A 14455-nucleotide genomic window follows, 5' to 3' on the forward strand; every position below is an offset into this window, starting at 1 on the left:
CCACACTCACCATTCCTAAACCCCACTGAAGAATTTCTCTCATGGATATGGAAGGTGTGTATGACTGCCAACTCTACAGACACATACTCCTTCATCCAGTCAATCAAGGAAGCCCGTGAGAATATGGATAAGGGGGCATTGCGGTTATCTATATTTTGCTCAAGACAATACTGTACTTCCTCTGCCGTCTTGGCAGCAAGAACATCGCTTGTGATGTAAATGAGGTGCTGTGGCCAATAAAAACTGTTTCCTTTATTTTATTCTGTATTTGATTGCTATAAGTGTAATTTCAATGCCCAAGTATGGATCAAAATGTATTGTTTTTAGGAAAATAAATTTGACTTTCTCCTTGTATTTGTGTTTTATAATGAGAATAGGCATGTACAGTTGAAGAAACATTTTAAGATGTTTGGAACCATTTACAGCAGACACCGTTCACTACACACTGAAAATGCAACAGGGATCACAGTGTTCTGCACTTATCCCATCAGTTTGTACTTGGTGATTAGGAAGGGCTTTTCATTGGACTGTTTGTGCATAGAGTATTAGTGCAAAAATACAATTTTAAGAAGAGTTCATACGCTTTTGAATAAAGTATGTGCTTTTGCAAGAGATGTTTGCAAGAGATGAACATTTGTCATGTTCTATGACTGTTGTGGAAGGATTATGTGTAGAGTTTTGAAAAAATGAGCCATACTTTTAGAAGTTGTGTGTAAGCATTAAAAAAGTAAATTACCATAAATGTCAGCCATATTCCAAAGAAGTTTTAGGCAATCAAATGTGAGGGGAATTTGATTCTGTTTTAATTTAATCAATATACTGTATGATCATAATGCTTTATGATAGCTGTGTTCTGGTTAAGGCCTTTGTAACAGAAGAGATGAATGGTGTCAAGCAATGAGCTTAAATGTAACAGCACAGTATCATTTTATTCATTAGAGTGTTGTTGTTATTATTCCTTGGCTGACTATGATGTCTGGATTCACTTCCTTGAACCCAGGACATCAATAAATTTAACTGGGGATGGACTTGGCAATGAGGACACATTGCACAGTAGCGGTAGTTGCAAACATGTGGAAAGTGTTTTTATTAACAACAGTTCAGCAAACAAAATGCAGTGCAGTTTTCTTGTTCAATAAACAATCCAGAATAAAAGCAATAAATCTGTAGAGGTTAAAGGTCCACAAAATACTCAATATTCCATAATAAAAATGAGGTCACAATCACTTTTTAGGATCTGTCCTTTAAAAACCATTACGAGCCACAGTGCTTCCTTTTCAACCACATTTATGCTGCTCACTGGATAAGGACTGCTGATTCTGCAGAGATGGCCACCAACAAGTGCAGTCAAACTTTATATTTGGCATGTGCCCCTCGCTGACATCCCTTGGCTTTCAGCAGCGACCTCATGAGCCCTGCCCCTTGTTCCCACAGTCATCCCCCCTCGGTGTTCACATGGAGCAGTAGGCTGCTACTGCTCTTGTGTGCTCATCAAGAGTGATGCAGCTCCATGAGTGCCATCCGCTCATTCTCTACAGGGTGTCATTCCCAACTGCTTTCCTTGCTTTCCCAACTGTCCTCAACAGCTCAGCCATGATACCGCCTCTCTTTTTCTTCTTTTCCATTTTAACCTCCAATCTCTGTTTCTTTTCATGCTCTTTCGATTTTTCCTCACTGTCCCACTCAGACTCCTTTTATTCTTAAGCAGGCGTAGGTGCCTGAATACAAACACAAGAGTGCTAGTGAGGAAACCGCCTGAACTGTGTACTTCTGTACATTACTGCAGGTCCAGCCAATCTCCTCATCACAAGCTTGTTCATGTGCATATGCTCGCCCAGAGTCTGAGTACCCTGCCATAAACCCCTAACATGCCTCATCACAATGACCCCTTCATTCATCCATCCATCCATCATCCAAATCGCTATATCCTAACTACATGGTCACGGGGGTCTGCTGGAGCCAATCCCAGCCAACACAGGGCACAAGGCAGGAACCAATCCCAGGCAGGGCGCCAGCCCACCGCAGGACACACACACTAGGGACAATTTAGAATCGCCAATCCACCTAACTGGCATGTCTTTGGACTGTGGGAAGAAACCGGAGTACCCGGAGGAAACCCACACAGACATGGGGAGAACATGTAAACTCCACATAGGAAGCACTTCTTTTAAGTGATGAGGCTGTAAGCTCGGAAGTTGTTGGTTACACCATAAAAGCCTTTCAAGTGTTACTTTGTATATTTTGTTATTACTTCTGTGTCTTATTCCCTTGATATTTTGTAATTTGTTAATTATAGTGTAATTTTGAAATATATTCACAGCATATATACTAATTGGCTTTGCTGACATTGTCAACTGCCCTGTCTCCTGTATGTACAGATGAAGAACCCAAGGAGGCAGGCCACCTAATTAGGGGGTACTAGGGTACTGGTCCGAGAAAACGTTTCAAGAGAATATGAAGTTCTCACTTTAGCTTCATCATTGTTGGTTTGTGATTCTTGATTTCATTCTTAGATACTGTTCACAATATCTGTAATGGACTTCTTTGCTGTTAGGTTCGACTTTCTAGTCAAAATTTATATTTTGCCCCTTGCCTATTTTTGTAATTTTTAAATTCTTTTGAATATATCTTTAAATATAAGGACCTTTGTTTTGTTTATTCTTGAACCAGATGTTTATTAGTTTTCCTCTTCTTCAACTTTTAGAACATTTTGAGAGATAATCTGTTTAAGAAGGCAAAGTAGGACCAAGAGAAGAGGCAAAGTCTAAAACACGTAGTTGGTGTAAATCTGTGATATTAAATGTTTCTTACATCAAAACAATAGTTAGAGCTAAAACTCAAAGTCAGGGTATTAAAACCTTAGTCAAACACTGATGAGAAAATATCAAAGAGTTTAGCAAGAGTTTTATAGAAAAAAGGGTTTGTTATGTACAAACTTAGATAACAACACATGTTAAACATCCAAACTTAATTTTTGTTGCTTCACAACCTCTAAGGACATGTCCCTAACAACCAGGGGCCTCATGTATAATGCCATGCGTAGAACTCGCACTATAACATGCTGTAGGCACAACAGCCGAAATGTGCTTACGCACAGAAAAATCCAGATGCAGGAATCTGTGCATACTCCAACTTCCACATTCTTCCACTACATAAATCCCGATCAGTGTGAAAAGTAACGCTCGTGCACGCGCTTTATGTAGCGCCCCAACTCCTCCCAGAATTGTGCCTCTTTAAATATGCAAATCAATAAAAATCTCCCTTAAGCTCAGCCTTCTGTGAAAAGACAATGGGAAAAGCACGGGGGAAAATATAAGAATTTCAGCGAATACCAAGTGGAGGCAAAGGAAAAACATACTATTTGTTCAAATAAACCGTGGTATAATTATAATATAATAATAAGTTGATCGAGTGACATAGCGTGTTGGAGAAACTTGAAAGCTCACATTCACAAAATCGCACAATGCCGGAAATAAAAAAGAAGTCACATATCAAAGTCGCCGTGAAAAGGTGAGTTGTAGTCCACTGTCTGAGTGCCATATGAAAGCTTATTAGGGTACAGAGAAAAAAAAGGCACACAGTGGGGAAAAAGCACAAAATGTCAACTTCAATCTCGAAATTTCCACTTTAATCACGTAGTTTATTTTGTCATTAAAGTAGGTCATCATAAACTTCATCTTAAAATCGTTTATATAACCAGTTTCTCAAATCACATCGTAATTAAAGTAAGATTTAATCAAATTAAAATCCTTTATCCTCTTTGATTTGGAAAACATTTTTTAGAAGGCTCTCACTAATTTCAGTGTTACAAAAAAATCAAAATGTTTTCCTTTGCATTCCAGAGAGACTTCTACAAGAAATGTAAATCAGCCCAGACTGAACTACTTTTAATTTGCCTTTTTTTGTTTCAATCATCTTTGACACGATGTCATAATCTTGTCATTTAAATAGTGCAAATAAAAAGCTGCAGACCCAAAAAAAGTAAACAAAAGCCAGAGCTGCACTCTTAAACAGATCAGGGGGGTATTTTTCGTACATGGATTACTTGTTTAGCCGGATGTAATTGTTGACGATTTGGCATGATCCTGGATCTGTCGGTTTTTCGAAACTCTTACTGGAGGGGTTGTCATAGCAGCACATCCAAATCCTCAAACCTGCTCGGAGTAGGTTTGTTCTGTGTAAACAAGGATTAGCTCACACACTTAATCAGTGTCCGTGCATGGAATTCATTCAGTCATGGCTTTGCCGTTCATGAATTAGCAACCAATTGATATCGGTGCGCAAATTATAAGAAGAGAATTTCATATAGAGAGGGTTTTTGCACGATCAGCAAGATCCTTTATTACTCCCGGAGGAAATTCTTTCCAAACGATACCTCTTTAGCCGAGGGGGAATATTGTACCTCAAAGATTTATTAGCACCTTATATTCAAAGTCAAACTAGGCAAAGTCGGGCTCTCACAACCACACAGAGAGTATGCATTGCTTTGAGGTTTTTTGCAAGTGGCACTTTTTTATATACTGTAGGCGATGCTGAAAATCTATCTAAAAGTGCAGTTTGCCAGGCAATTCGTAAAGTCTGTTTGGCTCTGAAATATTTCCTTCGGGTTTTTATAGTGTTTCCTGGACACCTGCGAGTGCAGACAATAAAGGGGGTGTTTTATGCCATTGCAGGTGAGTAATACACAGGCAAAAACACCCACAGCTTCATTAAGAATCTCACAATCAGCTAACATTCTCATTACCCAGGATTTCCAAATGTGATTGGGGCACATGGGACTGATCAGAGCGGAGTTTGATCAAACATTATTTGGAAAATGTATCTCTCCTCCTGATGAATAATCAGACACAGTGTCTTCATCAAATATTTGACCTTCGGCAATATCTCGTTGGTCAGACACAACTTCTAGGGATATGACATTCCATGCAACTGACCCAACAAAAAAAAGAGGGCTATATGGAACATTCCTAAGGCACAAATTGAGGACAAATATATGCAATGACCATCCTTTACCTGAAATGAAGCGACCACTGCATCCTGCCACTGGTTCTGAGGAGGAGCTTCCCCCTGGAATGCCCTCAGAAACAGGACGATGGGCATTTTGCTGGAGAGCCAACTCTGCTGCAGGGGTTAGATCTGGACCGCATGGACCTTCACCTGTTTTTTGCTTGTCTTATTATTAGCTTTAAAATTAATGTTTTTTTATATTGTATATGATTCTTCATGTCAACAGTTCTTTAAATAGTTATATACCAATATTTACCAGTTTGAAGTATATTCTTGTACTTCACTTTAACCTGTTCCCATGTTCTCCTTGTGTTCATGTTTGATCAAGAATTACAACATATTAAATAATAATTAATCTGACACATAGGAAATTAAACATGGCATTCAGGAAGTACAATGCACACTACTTAGGGTTTAATTTGTCAGCCACTTTTTGCCAGCCGTCTTTTCTGGTTTGGACTGCTTTTTCAGTGTTTCCCCATGTGCATATTAAATCTTGAAATTCTTCATATCCTTTGAATAGAAGGTCCTGCTCCACTTGTGTGAAAAAAAATGCACCCGTTATTTCGTCTTTATGTTACAGCCTATCAAAGATTTGCTGATCATGTTTTCTAGACTCAATCTATAGGCTACGGGCTTTTCAATCGTCTCAAGCATGCACATTCATCTCGGATTAGATCCAACTAGACTACTCTACTACACAGTTGCATTTGAAAAACCGACTTATCCTGGATGAGTTTCACCGGCATTAACTCATCCAAGATGAGGCATCTAATCTCAGATGATTTAAGTGACGAACGGGAAATACCCCCCTGGTCCACTGAATCCTCATTCGTGACAGCCTAGCTTCAAACTTAAATGGCAGGATCCTGGCCTGTGCACCCCCATAAATAGGCCTAAGGATTTTAAAAGCTAAAACTCTAAAACCATTGAAAACTTCCAATACAGGACAAATAATTCAAGGTTTATTAATATTTAAATAATTTATTAAGCTAGGTTGAGTTTTCCTACTCCTTGGATTTAGAATTTTCTCAGAAGCCATAAAAAGAATTTCTTAATGAATCAGTATTCTAAATCCTTACTGTGCCTTAGATGGAAGTAAAGCTTGTTCTGAAAATGACAGTGAGGCAAAAAAGGACCAGGAGGTGAAAAAACTGAAGGCCAAAGATATAGGAATAGTCAAAGGGATCATTGTTAAAATGCAGAATTAAATTAATCAACCATGAGTAGAGAATATGAATACTGTACTCCAATACTGACTGAACTATGGTTCCATGTTTTCTACCTGTGGCAATGATGACACATTGCACATGTGAGAATATCATGAGCCAGGACCCCATGGCCTATCCTTAGGACCAAAGCCCTGCCATTGTACCAAATATTGTGCCTGTGAGTCCTTCCATCTAGAAACCAAAACATATTGAATTTCGTACTTTAATCTCCTTCCACTTCAGTAGGAGAAAAACTTACAATACAGTATTGTAGACTGAAAGGGTTTCAGTTGCAAAATATGTACACTGAAGCTCTTACTTGTATGTCTCTTGGAACAGTAGGCAAAAATACAACCAAAAAATAAAATATATGCATTAAATTCTCTATGTACCTTATTTGAATTGTTACGATTAATTGTTTAGCAACTTTAGAACATATGGGTAGAAACTGTCGTCTCTGAATCTGCTAGTACAAGTGCCAATAGCCCTGTACTGTTTTCCAGAAAGAAAGAGTGAGAGAGGAGGCAGTACAGGAGGGTTGAGGTCTTTAATTATAATGTTTGCCTTTCTAAGGCAGTGAGTGTTGTTAGTATAAATGATAAGTTAATATTCTGCACCCTCCAACCAATGTCTCCATTCTTCAAGAGAGAATTTAACGGACAATAACGATTGCCAATAAAGAAACTCCCACTGGAGTATTTGGGGCAACATTCTGCAATTAAAATTGCAAACTAATATCGAGATGCTTGAGAATAAATGCTGAAGTAAAAGTTTTCTTTAGTTTGTCAAAGCCTCTTGGGTACCCTTGCTTATTGAACTTTTTGAGTGAGTTTATGTGTGAGACTAGCAGTTGAGGCTACAAAAAAGCTGATTTTATTAATATATACATCTATATCACACACACACAAACACACACATTTTTTTCCTTCCCTTATTATTCTGTCTTTAAAAGTAACACTAAATACAACACACTTTTAACCAACAAATGGCAACCACAAACATTCCAGTTCAAACCACAACATATAGTATCTATAATAATAGTTTGAAGACCCAGTGAAATGTTACACTTGCTTGACTGATTAAAGAGTCTTTCAAATGTGAATGTATTTTATCTAGGTTTTATCCCCTCTAGAAATACAATACCCCAGAAATCAAACTCAAGATTAATGGAACTTAGATTTTAACAAACAACTGATTCTTACTTAGATAAGTCAATGTTTCCTTAAAATGTTAAAATATGAGCTTTTCAGTTGTAGAAGAACAAATAATGTGTTGTCAAAATATACCCAACATAAACTCCAAAAATGTTTCAAAAAAAGAACTGACAAACAATTGAAAAAACTGCTAATGCCATAAGCTATTACTTGATACTCATAATGCTGCCCCACAGAGTAAATAAGGCATAATAATAAGTGTGAGACTAGAAGCAGAAGAGCCATAGTCTTTGTCCAGGATAAGCTTGATACTGTCAGCCAGTTCTTTTTTCCACGTACATTTAATTCATCAAACAAAGTAATTGTTAAGAAATAAAAGTGCTAAGTTAAAAACAGAAAAAGCTGAATAAAGAGTGAATTTAATTTGAAAAAGGCTTAGATTTTATTGACAAAGTTGGTGAACCAGAAAGTTCATGGCACTGATCTTTATAACCCTGTGGCAGTGATGTCTTAGTCTGTAAACCTCCAGGAAGTTTTCCTTAGCCACACTAGACCAACCACAACACAATATGGTAGCATTCAAAATAAAACAAAATGTTGTCATAAAAGACATTATTATATTCTAAGTACATTAAATATTATTCCAAAAACAAAGTAACGGGAATAGACTCTGTATAGCAAAAATAACAAAACACAAAGGGAGGAAGACTAAAATGAACATTTGTGACAGATGTTCAGGGCCATTACCCGGCCAGGACTCCAGCTGGGTGGAAAGGCTGAGGGAGAGACCATATTAAGGACATTATCTCCTGCAAGACGTTAGAGGGCAGCCCCCCTGGGAGTTCCAGCCTTGTTGGGTTTCATGGGCGCTGCCAGGGGGTGATGCAGGTGCAGCTGAGTCCATGGAGAAACCGCTTCTGCCACGCCCGGAACTGCAGCTGGAAGAAGATCAAGAAACACCTGGAGCACTTTTGGGTGCACTATAAAAGGAGTCGCCTTAACACCAGTTGAGGAGCCAGAGTTGGGTGAGGCGGACAAAGCTTGCGGGAGGAGGAGAACTGAGAAAGAGAGAAAGAGACAAGGATTGTGTTGTATTTGGTGCTTTATGTACTGTGCTGTAAAGTGGGGAGCAAGAGAAAAAACACATCCTTCCCTGAATAAAACATGTGCTACTAGAAAAGACTTGTGTCTCAGCCTTTCTGTGTCGGGTTTATGGGAGCGATACACCCTCTGGTTGGGTTACACATTGTATAAGGTAAATTACAATTATATTAATAACCAGATAATAACATGGTTGTTCTCTTAAGGGCCAATCTCAGGCCATAATTGTTGAATTTATGGAGAAAGTATGAATGATATACCAGAACACGCGCAGCATGAATGTCTTTAGAATATATCCATGATTGGTCCTCTGGATCATAGCTTTTCCAATGCACTAATTACTCCGTGGTAAATGCATAAGGTTGTGAGGCCAGACTGAATTGAATAACAAATGTCTTAGTTCCTGGGAAATTCAACCAAAGGCAAATTCAACCAAAGGCAATTGATCACTTCAGTTTGTTTGATATGCATCAACAGTACAGGGAGATCATTTCTCAGAATCACGATTAAAATGTTCTGTCAGGCCATTGTCTGCAGGATGGTAAGAAGAAGTTAAATTAATTTCACAACTCATATGATTATGAAAGCACTTCCAAAATTGCAAAACAAGTTGAGGACTTCTGTCTGAACGAATGGATAAAGGAAATCAATGAAGGTGTGTCACTTTTTTTCTGAAAAATACCAGCTAATTCCCTAGCACATAGCAACTTTTTAAGTGGAACAATGTGGTTTCATTTCATAAATTGATCTACGACTACTAGTGTAATAGTGTTTCCACATGAGGGAGGTAGATCTGTAATAAAGTCCATCAAAATTGATTCCCATGGCCGATTTGGAGCTGATATTGGCTGAAACATTCTGAGGGGAAGACTCTGTGAAAATCTGACACTTCCAAAAAATTCTCTAATTAAAACTTAGCTCTTAATATCCTAGTACATTTATTCCTACCAATAACACATTTTTAACAATTCAGGTATCTGCTTAGTCCCTGGGTGTCCAAACATAATAGAAGCCTGAGCTCATTCTGATACTCTGCTTCTGTAATCATGGGGTAAAAGCAGTTTACCATTAGAAACTTTATTAGGATGCTGAGCTAAACTTTGCACCATTTTTAAACCTTCAAATAAACTGGGTGAGGTAGTCATTGAGATCATTGCATGAAATATTGTAAACAATATTATTAGTTCAGGTTCAGCCTCAGCTTCATTGGGGTCATAAATATGGCGTGGAGCACCTGCTTTCCCATTTTTGCAGTTAAAAAATAATGAAGTTAAATCAACTAAAGAATAAGGCCCACACAGCCACTCTTGTAGTCAACCTTTCAGCACTCTTGAGGTACATGCGATTTTTGACATCCATATAAATCACTTTGGTGAAAGTAACATCTTACAACCAGTGACACCAGTTGTCCAGTGTTTTTTTTTAATACCAACAATTCTCAGAATACTTTTGGGACAAGACTGCACCCACTCCTATGTTAGATGCGTTTACTTTGACAATAAATTGATGGGATGTCTCTGGATGTCTTAGTATCAGTGCTGTAAAATTTCAATTGATCAAAAGCTTATTTTGATTCTGAAATTCAAAGAATTGTTTTCATTACTCTGGATTAATGATGCAATGGGAGAGTCAGGTTGGAGGAGGCTAGGAGCATGCACTGATACAGTGCATCGCTGCACCTAAGACACAATGAACCACCCCAGGATCCCAAGTTTGGACACGAGTGTAGCCATGCAATGGGTGATACCTATGCACCATTCGAACAATGTGTGTGGTGCTGTGCTGTCACCCGGTGCATGGCTATGCTCAGGTTTTAATTTGAAAATTTTTGATGAACCTATGATAATAATTAGCAGCACCGACAAATGTCTGTACATTATTCGGAATCTTCCAATTTACAATGGTTGTTACTTCATATTGCTACATTGATAACACTGTACAAGAAATCACATACCTAAGAAATAAAATTGCTGTCAATGTAACTCACACTTTTCTAACTTTGCGAATAAATGATAATCTCATAAATGGTGCAACACAACCAGTTTACTCATAAAAAGTGCACTTGCCTGTATGGTAGGTGAAAATGCTTTGGAAGCAAATGGCTCTGATGGTGGTATAGATGCACGCCACAGGTAGAAACATTGCTGGCAGTTTATTGAGAATGAGATTGAGTGATTAAGGCCTGTCACTCAATTTAATTCTTGAGCTGCAACATCCTTGCATTACTTGTGAAGGATGTCCATTTGACAGTGTGAGTTGCATCAGAGTAAACGGCTGATAGTGGAGGCACGTAAGCTTGACATGCAGGGGAGCCATGAGATAGGAAGCAATGGAGAAAAAGCAAATGAGAAAACAACCTCAGGAAGGTGCCTGAAGTTGGAGGCACGTGAATGTGGGTGTGTGTGTGCCGGTACAAGACACCCGAGAAATAGAAAGACTTCCACATAGCTCGAGACTGCAGGGGTGGAAGGTCACAAGCAGCATAGCTGAACAAATTGCAAAACGATCCTTATTAAGCATTCTTGTATATAGATAGCTGTTAATTTTTTCTTTGATTTACCTGTATTTTTGTACTGGTGCCATTTATTGTTCTTTCTGTTCTCTTTATTTTTGTCCAGGAGAAGGAGGAAGAAGAAGAGGCGTCTGTTATATGTTTTTGTTATTCTTTTTATCACATTTATTTTGAGCCATTGTAAGTACTGTACATATTCACCATCACTTATGTTAGTTTATTGTTGTATTTATAATAATTCTGTGTCTTGCTGGCACTATAATAAAGTGTTGGTTTCTTTAGAATATTTTCTTCTGAAAGTTCCAATCTCTCTAGTCCTTGAATGGGAGACCATCTAGGAAAAAGCTTGAGTTGCTCCTGGAAGAGGTGATGGTGATGCCAGCCGGAGGCGCTTACCCCATTTTCTGAATGTGGATCCCAATGCACCAGAGCAGATCGGGACAATGTGCTATAAAAATGGCGTCATCCTTCGGATGAGACGTAAAACTGAGGTCTTGACTCTCTGTGGTCATTAAAGATCCATGGGCATCCTTCGTTAGAAGCAGGGTGTATCCCGACGACCAGGCTAAATTGCCCTCCATGGCCTTGTCATTCTGGCCCCCAATCATCCTCTACATCTAACTGGCTATCTCACCACTTCACCACCCTAATAGCTAGTGTATGGTGAGCGTACTGGTGCAAAAATGGCTGCTGCTGCATCATCCAGGTGGATGCTACACATTTGTGGTGGGTGAAGATGCCCTCCTATTCACTATGTATAAAGTGCTTTGAGTAGTGAGAAAAGCACTATGTAAATGGAAAGAATTATTATTATTACGTTCTGGTGGGTAAAAAATTGCTCTTGACTTGTTTTATTACTTACTCCAAATTTGATCAACAAGGGTAGTAAGTATTATAAAAGGGCTGAGACCCATTCTAAAGGCTTATATGAAAAGAAACAAATAATGAGGATCATAGCCAGTAAGTCAAAAAGGATTGAAAATTCTAAACATTTAAGAAAAGTCAGTGCTCATGTTCAAAGTCAAAAGGTTCCTGACAGATGTAACAAAAAATTTCCAAAATAAAAAAAGCACAAAAAGAGATTTGTTATTCATATCCAGATACTAGGATACGGACTGAACCACATCCTCATATTTTATATCCATGCCAATGATGATATCTAATGTCATGTTTAAGACCTTTGACATTCCAATTTAAAAAGTTCAGAAAGATTACAATTATTGAGTTTTTCTTTTTGAGTTTACATTTTTCTTAATATAAATATGTGTTATTTCTTTTAGTTGTTTTTAATGGTTTTATTAAAATGTATTTCTTCTTTTGAAAAGTTTCACATACCAAATTATGCACCAAGTAGTATCTTAAAAATGCAATGTAGTTATGAAAGTAATTGAAAATAGGTCTCCAACAAGACCAAAATTCATCATCCCTTTGCAAATGGAATCATATTAAGTACACAGCAATTGAATTGCAAACATTACCGCTTTACATTAATAGAATGTTTCACCGTTAACACTGTTGATTAATTTAGATATTTAGCATGTCCATTAATTTGCAGCCAAGGTTGCTAGCATATCATTTCACACTAACCACCCAAAGTGAACATGGCATCTTCAATAAAGACTTAAAAAAAAAAATACTTGTGACATAATCATACTTGATAGAACTTGATTGTAACTGAAGCATGCAACTGATGAATGAAATTTGCATAACTATTTATTTTATAGATAGAGCCCTATGTATAGTCTATATTTTCAAAAACTAAATTTTTACCTTACAGCTACGAGTGTTCAAAAAAATAGCTTGCAATACAGTCGGCGTGGACTGGGAGGGGATCTGAAAGGATGGGCTTAACATAGCTAAGCACAAGTAAAGAAAGTACAATACATGTTTGCCTATGCCCTGCAATGGGCTGGCACCCTTTCCAGGTATTGTTCCTGCCTTGTGCTCGATGATTGGTGGGATAGCCTCCAGCTACCCCAGAACCCTGTCTTGGATAAATAAGTTATGAAAATGGATGGATAGATGTTTGAATATGCTGTATTCTGTTTACTGTGATGTATTGCCTAGTTGTCAGTACTTCACTTGAGAATGAATGCCTGGTTCCTGGTGTTTTCCTGTTACAAGCCAGAACTGTAAAGAGAAGTTGGGTAAGTGTGAGGTGATGTAAGAAGAAGTGTTGCTCAGCTTCATGTTGCAGAATTCTTTTTTCATGTTTTGGAATTCTCTGTCACAATGCCAACATTAGAATTCACAACCATATTGTTCACTGATTTAACAATTCTTATGTTTGTGTAAACTCCAGAGAGCTAGGAAAAAAAACGTATATATTATAGAAGTTATTAGTGCCCTGTAGACAATATTTTAGCATATCAAACCAACAATTACAACACAAAAAAGAGTTCTGGCACCTGATAAGATTAATCACAAATTCTGTAATTTTAAATCAAAACCTGCTATTGTTACCGGCCTCAGGCCTAGGGGAACCTGGGCCAGGTACAAACGTATTGTTGCTTCAGGGTGTAGCTGCAGTGGTATGGTGCCAAAGGCATAAAAAAGCAGGCAGCAATTAGAAATCTCTCACCATGCTTTTTATTCTGATTTGCTCAAAGTTAACTTACTGCTTCAGTCTTTGTCTAAATCAACATGACGATCAGTTAAACTATGGTACATACCAATTTCTTTTGCTTAACAATAGTGTATACATAGTTTCATTGGTTAAACCAGTGGTTCTCAATCTGTGGGGCGGAGCCCCCCTAGGATGGCGTGAAGTAACAAAAAGAGGAGGCGCCGAAGAATCAAAAATATGAAAAGTACATCTATTGAAACCAAACAAATTAACTTAAACTACATTCTGATACTAGAAAAATAAATATAGAGTTAGATAAATGTCGATAAAAGTTAAGTAGGTATAATAAAATATGCATCTATGATATATCATTAATTAAAAAAGAACAAATTGGTATTAGTGGGCTCCTTTCAAAAAAACATTAGGGGGGCATGATTAAAACGCGGGTCGCAAATACTTAAAGGTTGAGAAATGCTGGGTTAAACAATAGTATTGTTGCTAATTATCAAGAAGTATATATGCCACTGTATGCTGATTAGATAAAGACCAGTGTCCCCAGAACACGTTAATATTCAAACCAAGCAAATATAAACATTTTATAAGGAAGCAGGGATTTCTGTTAACACAGTGTTGTATGTCGATGAGATACCAATCAAAGTAGGTCAAAGTAAATGCTTCTTTTGTGAGACGGGTAAATATCTACATCCTGTAGACAGCTCTGGTAACAGAATAATTCAATACATTTGCCTTTCCACTTGTCATCCCAGTCTCAAACAAAGGGTGCCCATTGCCCCTTCATCTATTGACTTTTATATATATTATTTACATGTGTTTTTCCTAAAAGCAACACAGAGAAATGTCCTTTTCTCATTGATTTCTAGCCTGTTACATTACCAGTGTAACT

This window comes from Polypterus senegalus, chromosome 2 (genome assembly GCF_016835505.1).
Source record: "Polypterus senegalus isolate Bchr_013 chromosome 2, ASM1683550v1, whole genome shotgun sequence".
In the NCBI taxonomy this organism is placed as follows: domain Eukaryota; kingdom Metazoa; phylum Chordata; class Cladistia; order Polypteriformes; family Polypteridae; genus Polypterus; species Polypterus senegalus.